The following is a 7,135-nucleotide window of genomic DNA, read 5'->3' as shown; positions in this document are numbered from 1 at the left end:
CCTTAAACTTCCTCTGCAACTCCAACTCTCCAGTCCTCCTTCCTGGAGTTGCTCCGCCAGTCCCCCAGTACTGGGAAATGCAGAATGAAGGGCCAGCCTCAAGACTGAGCACACCTAGCAAGACCCACGGGCAGGCACAAGTTTCCAGAGTCCTGTGCTGGTGGATTTTCTTACACATTCTCTCCCTGGGCACCGTTCCATGTCTCACGGTGCCCACCACCATCTCTGTGACAGTTCCCACTTCACCTCACTTAACATGTGTTTCACAAAATGTTCAGATGTGAACTGGAGAGCTGCATCCGGGTGACTGTGGGCTCTTCAAGCTCAGCATCCAAAACCTCTCTCTCTCTCCTGCCCCCAAACTGCCACACCCCCTGATTCTCTCCCTCAGAGTCTTTCTTCCCACTCTGTCCTTTAGGAAAGCCATATAGAAGCTTCTCTTTCTATCTCTAGGTACCTGGGCACAGTTCCGTGAGTTCTAGACCAGCCTAGGCATAACACCTTTAAGGTAGGAAGCAGTTATAAAAATAGAGACATTTTATAAAAAGTCAAAGGGGTACACAGGAAAGATTGGAGATAGGCAAAAAAATTGATGTAATTATATCTTAATTAAAGAAATATGAACACACACGCAGGTGCACACGCGCGTGTACACACACACACATCAAAGAAAGTTAAGGTCTCACTATGTAGCCTCAGGTGGCCTTCCGAGTACTGGGATTATAAAGAGGCACGTGCATCACTACAGCCTCCTTCATACTCGGAAGCTTTTTGTTTTTTTTTAATAACAACTTTTCAGTAATGGATAGAACAAGGGGAGAGAGAAAAAGAAAGGCTACAGAGTGTTTAAACAACAGGATTAACTCTTACTTAGATAGCACAATGTCAGATGTCAAATCGTCAGTACCACCCCGCCCCCCAGCTGTAAATAACAGGCTCTAGACCGCCCTGAGTAGAACTCCTCCTCACTCTGAGGTTACTCCCCCTCCCCTGACTTAGAGCTCCCCACTGTTCCAGGAGCAGCTTCCTGTGGTCCCCCAGGCTGTGGAGAAAGATGGAGAGGGTGCGAACAAAGAGACTTTCTGTTTCTGAGGGAGGGGAGTAAGGAGCATTCCAAGAGGACAGTTTGGGAGACTTTGTTCCTGGATGCTGCTCAGGCCCAGCTGCACTGACGTGCCCTGGGCTCACCTGTGTGGAGAGAAGAGCGTGTGGATGCCAACCGGGCCATCAGCTTTGTTAGACAGGCACAGGACAGGTGGTAGGGTTGGGGCCTTCTTGCCAGCCCCCAGTCAGGGGACAACCAGTCCACCTAGGACTCCATCGATTAAAGGCTGTGGGACCCCCGGGAAGGGAGTGGGGTGGGCAGAGGGAAGCCTTCGGACTAGACTGATTTCTCTACCAAATGACTATGTGACCGGCCAGCACTTCTAGGAATTCCCCACGTGAACACTGGCTCGGAGCCACCGTTTGGACGTCAGTACTGAAGGGAAAAGTCTAACAACCAGACGTCCAAAGGGAAAAACTTGAAACCTGCATATCAGCTATGTGAAAAGACATTTGCTTCTCCTGCCATCCCATGAGGTGGGAACCCAGAAGAGCTGGGAACAGACTACTTTCCAAGAGTTCTAAGACTTGGGCTGGGCTGGGAGTTGCCTCGGGACCTGGGTCTCCATTACCCTGCCTCCCCGCCCCCCCCCCATTAGCAGATGACTTTGTCGTTCCTACACCCACATTCATCCTCTGGCAAGCCACTTGGGGTACCCTATCCTCAGCCTAGAAGTAAGTAAAACTATTAATTCCAGCACCCAGGAGGATCATAAAGTCAAGACTATCCTGGGCTACAAAAAAACAAACAGTAGTCAGAGAAAACAAAACCACATCAAACTCTTCCCACAAAACCCAGGCCTGTCACACCAGAAAGATGGCTTTATGTGGAAGCAGGACCCTCCCTTGAGTTTTCAGTCAATACTGTGGTTTCTTTAGGAGGAACAAGAACCTATAAGGACTGAACAAAATCTGAGCTGTTAGGACTCTCAGGCCACCTAGTGAGGCAAGACCAAAATGTTCTAGAATACCAGCGTCTCCAGGAGTGATTTTGAACAAGTGACTGACACAGGTCTTACTATTGATACTTTCCTTTTTTTGTTTTTTTGAGACAGGGTTTCTCTGTAGCTTTGGAACCTGTCCTGGAACTCACTCTGCAGACCAGGCTGGCCTCAAACTCACAGAGATCCGCTTGCCTCTGCTTCCTGAGTGCTGGGATTAAAGGCGTGCGCCACCACCGCCTGGCAATACTTTGTTGTTGTTATTGGAGCTGCCATTGATTGATTTGTGTCTACATGCTATATGTTGCACATAGCCCTCTATAAATCATATATTTAATTATACTATTGTGTGCATATGAATGTGTGTGTATGATGCACATGGACAGGTTCGTGTGCCATAGTGCACAGATGGAGATCACAGGACATCTTCGGGTTCATTCTCTCTTTCCATGGGTTCACGGGCTTGCTGCACAAAGCTCCTTTGCTCATTGAGCCATCTTGCTGACCCCTGTGAAATCACTTTTAATCTCGGAATTACTGTCTTAAAAAAAAAAAGAGTTGAAGACTTTGAGGCCAAGGGAGATGAAGTCTCTACGGAAACCATGAATCCACCTGTCTTGGGTTAGTCTAGCACCAAATCTTGCCTTTGAAACTGAGTGCGATTTCTCTCCTGGTGTTGAGAGAGCCTGGTATTTGCCAAGAACTTTTTTTTTTTAAATATTTATTTATTTATTATGTATACAATATTCTGTCTGTGTGTATGCCTGAAGGCCAGAAGAGGGCGCCAGACCTCTTTACAGATGGTTGTGAGCCACCATGTGGTTGCTGGGAATTGAACTCAGGACCTTTGGAAGAGCAGGCAATGCTCTTAACCACTGAGCCATCTCTCCAGCCCCCTGCCAAGAGCTTTTGGAGTGGTTACTTGTGATACTGCAAGGATGAGATTCTCACAACATAATGCTGCAGGGGAGACCCAGCCAATCACCTTGCTTGTAGGGCGGGGTCCCCCAAGGATATTTTTTACTTATAAAGATTGTGGGCTTGTTTCCCCCATTCCCTTCTGCTTTCCTGTTCTCCGCTGGAACTTCGGTTCTCTGAGTCTTTCCCTAATTAAAGCCGAATATTTTATTATAATTTCCGTCTGCTGTTCATTTATGCCACTACATAATGTAAATGATTTTGAGTCATTTTCGTCTTAGTTACTTTGCCGTTGCTGTAACTGAATATCATGACTAAAGTAACAGAGAATGAAGGGGTTATTTGGGCTTGTCACAGCAAGAGAGCTCTCAGCCTCAACCACAGGCACCGAGCAGAGAGCAAACAGGAAGCTGGGTAAGACTAAGAAAACCTAAAGCTGCCTCAGATGATATACTTCCTCCAACAAGGCTCCACCCTCTACAGGGTCCATGACTTTCCCAAACGGTGCCACCAACTGCGACCAAGTATTCAAATGCCCAAGACTATGGGCGAATATTTTCATTCAAACCACACATTTCTGAACATATCTAAGGAGTTCTGATTTTATTAATTTTAGTTAAAAATTTTAAACACACACGTGCACACACGCGCGTGCGCACACACACACACATACACACACACATGTAGATCTAAAGACAGAACATACAGTAAATGTGGGCCATGGTGGTATGCATCTGTAAACCCAGCACCAAGGAGGTGGAAGCAGAAGGACACCCTTGACTGCACAGTTAATGAGGCCAACCTGGGACACTGACACCCCTGTAAGAACCACCACCACTATCGTCAGCATGGTGACCCTGCTACTAGGTCACCCCAAAAAGAAAATTCCAAGTGGTACATCAGAGTTCCCAGGCATGACAGAGTTTACCTCTACATTAAGCCAGTCACAGAATCCAGGTGTCTCGGCTGGAAGCTACAGGGCCCGTCCAGGTGCCAGCAGGATTATTCTTCTCTATGTGCTCTGGTGAGGTGTCATAATAGTGGAAGACAGACCCTGTCTACCACCGGGAGCTGAGTTCATTACACAGATGTTTATGACATACCTCAGCCATTGTAGAAAGGTGATTGTGGCTTCCACTTAAATTTGTGTATGAGTGTTTGCTTGTATGCATGTGGGTTGGTGTCTGCAGAGGCTAGGAGAGGGTGCTGGGTCCCCAGGATTGGCAGTTACTGGTTATAAGCTTTCACGTTGGTGCTGGGAACTAAACCAGGGCCCTCTGCAGGAGTAGCCAGCGGTCTCAAGCACTGAGCCATCTCTCCAGCTCTGGTTTGTTATGCTTTAAAAATGTAATTAATGAATCTACTTGTCTGTGTGCTTGATTTCTCCATCTCTTTCCCTCCATATTTAACCAAATTTTTGCAATGATTGATATAGCCCAGGTCTGTGTGGAATCTTCCCTGGAAGCTCTCCAGAGCCTGCCTCTATCAAATCCTGTGGGACCTGGGTTTAGCAGGTGTATGTTAAGTATTTGCTGAATAAATGGAAAGCAGAATATAATAATTACAGTTATACATATATAATATTAATAATTACAGTTATTATACATATATATGCTTCTCTCTTTAGGGTCTCCTGGTCACTGCCAATCATGAGGAAACTGGTCTTGTCCTATCACAGGAGTGTGGCTCCTTAATCCATCTGCTTCTGGAGGTCAGAGGGCACAACATATTTTTCATAGGTTAAACAGTGCTCCTCACACAGTAGGCACTCTAGAGTGAGTCATGGTCTGGATATATGACTCATGTTTTGGGGAGTGAGTCAGTACTCCCCGGTCCAGCAGCTACTCCCCAAGCCCCACAGTGCTTAGTGTTACCATTTAATCTACTTAGTTCACACTATTGGGACCACTGCCACTGGCAGACTTAGATTCTCATCCTATTGTAGATATCTGCTGCCTCCTCTTGTTCAGCATCCATTTCTGCTTCTAAGTCTGCCATGACATTCTTTGAAAAAGAATGCTCCCTGATCTCAGACCATGCAGCTCAGACGGGATTATAGGCTTTCAGTGCAGGCCTGACCAATCAGAACTTTCCATCCTTCTGGCCACAGTGTTTGGTCCCAAGATGAGTTGTGGCCAAAGCTATGACCCAACAACTCAATTAGGAGTTGTGTTGAAACTCAGAAGTTCATTTTCAGCTAGATTTATCAGGATAATATATAGGCTATTAAATTACAGCTGTCTACATTACTTTAATAGAATAACTTAATATAACCCTGAACCAAGGGAATTGTGGTCACAGTGGACACTGGATCCAGCTATGTCTGGTCATCAGTTGGATTTTCTGTCAGCACAATGGAAAGAATTTTCACTTTTTTCTGTGGTCTCTTTGTGGGCCAGCTAAAGCTTCAAGTGCCACAGTTATTAGAGATGGTGTGCTTTCAAAGCCATGATGCCACTGGGAATGAAGACACTTGCGTGACCATATCCTGGGTTTACCACGAATCAACTCAAGACAATTCTAAGCCCCCAAGTCTCAGGAACGGGGTAGAAGCACTTGATTGGTCAGAGATGCTCTGGACACAGAGGTCTAGTGTGCAACAGGGACTAAGGCTGTTCAAGGTGGCTGCATGGCCAACGCTTAGCACGGACGGCACGGTGGGAGGAGACTTTGCTTTGGCGCCACGCCATTAACATTTTTACAAAGGTTCCACTGTGTGGTTCAGGCTAAGCCTCCTGCCTCAGCCTCCGCAGTGCTGGGATTACAGGATGTGTCACCACACCCAGAATCATTAACTTTTTTAAAGGCAAAATAAGGTGAACATAGGACTGCTGTGGGCGGCAAAGCTCATGGCAGGGAACAGGCAGAGGAGTAGCTAAGAATGGCCTTGCTTCCTTTTGTGTAGGAGAGGGTTCCACTTCTGTCACCCACCAGTAACCATTGTAACATTCCATTTCAGCGACAGCCTGTGTTCTTGCCAAGCTCGGAAGTTAGAAACAATGGTAGGCCCTTGCAGCAGCTGCTCTCAGGAGGAGGGTGACATGAAAAGCAGTCAGAAAAGACGGAGCCCAGAAGCACGGCCAGGACTTCAGGCATGACACCAGCTACTCCCCCTTAGGCAGCTTCCAGCTAGCTCTCCCTCCACCAGGCTCTGACCAAAGATCTCTGCTTGCTCTTGAAGGCAAAGTTTATGTTGACTAGGTTCCAGCAGTGAGGTCAGTCTCATGGAAGGTTTCCATATATGACATCGCCTGCTGCTTGGCCTGAGAGTGTTACCAAGGCCTCCTCACTGAGGCTGTTCAGGGAGCAGGTCTTGGCTGGGTTCCCACATTAAGGGGCAGTGGAGTTCTGGTTTCTGGAAAACATGAGGTATCATTCTTTTTTGTCCAGTTAGAAGCAGAATACAGTCTTTCTAGTTGGGAAACATTTAAAAAGGCTAGTGGGAAAAATAAAGACACCCATCTCATAATTCTACCCCTTGATATGAATCCATCCTTTTCTAAATACACATGTTCCTGTGTATTTGGGAAGGCAGCATTGTGGTATGGTCGAGAGTTTCATTTGAGGGCTAGAGAGATGGCTCAGCAGTCAAAAGCACTTTCTGCTTCTGCGGAGGGTCTGGGTTCTCTTGCTAGCACCCTTCGTGGCTGCTCACGACTGACTGCCTGTAACTCCAGTTCTAGAGAAGCCAAAGGCCCGTTTTGGCTTTGCAGGCACCTGCATGCACCTGGTGCACACACACACACCACACACACATATACACGTTAAAAAATTAATTTTACTATCCAACATATTTACTCTTCTCTCATGTTGGTGTCACAGATTTCTAGGCTACCTTTAGGCACCAGCTCAGTTCACGAAGAAAAGTGAGGTGTCACCTACGGTCTCACACACCATCCTAGACATTTCCGAAGAAGACAAAGCCAGCACGGTGGATTTAGCAGGGTGAGCGCTGGACAACTGCACCATTGGCTGGGACTCTGTAAGGCTCAGTGCCTTGTCTGGGGCTTAAGGAGAAAGTGGTAAGATCCACTTGAGGCAACACCAGAACAAGAGATGACTTCCTGCCCATGGAGGGAGACAGTGGGCAGGCAGGCCACACTGACTGATTGCAAGTGAACGGCAACACAGTTCACTGCGGGACACACCATCCCATTTGGCCGCAATCAGAC

This window comes from Chionomys nivalis, chromosome 1 (assembly GCF_950005125.1).
Source record: "Chionomys nivalis chromosome 1, mChiNiv1.1, whole genome shotgun sequence".
NCBI classification, from domain to species: Eukaryota; Metazoa; Chordata; class Mammalia; order Rodentia; family Cricetidae; genus Chionomys; species Chionomys nivalis.
Note: the sequence above shows the minus strand (reverse complement) of the source record.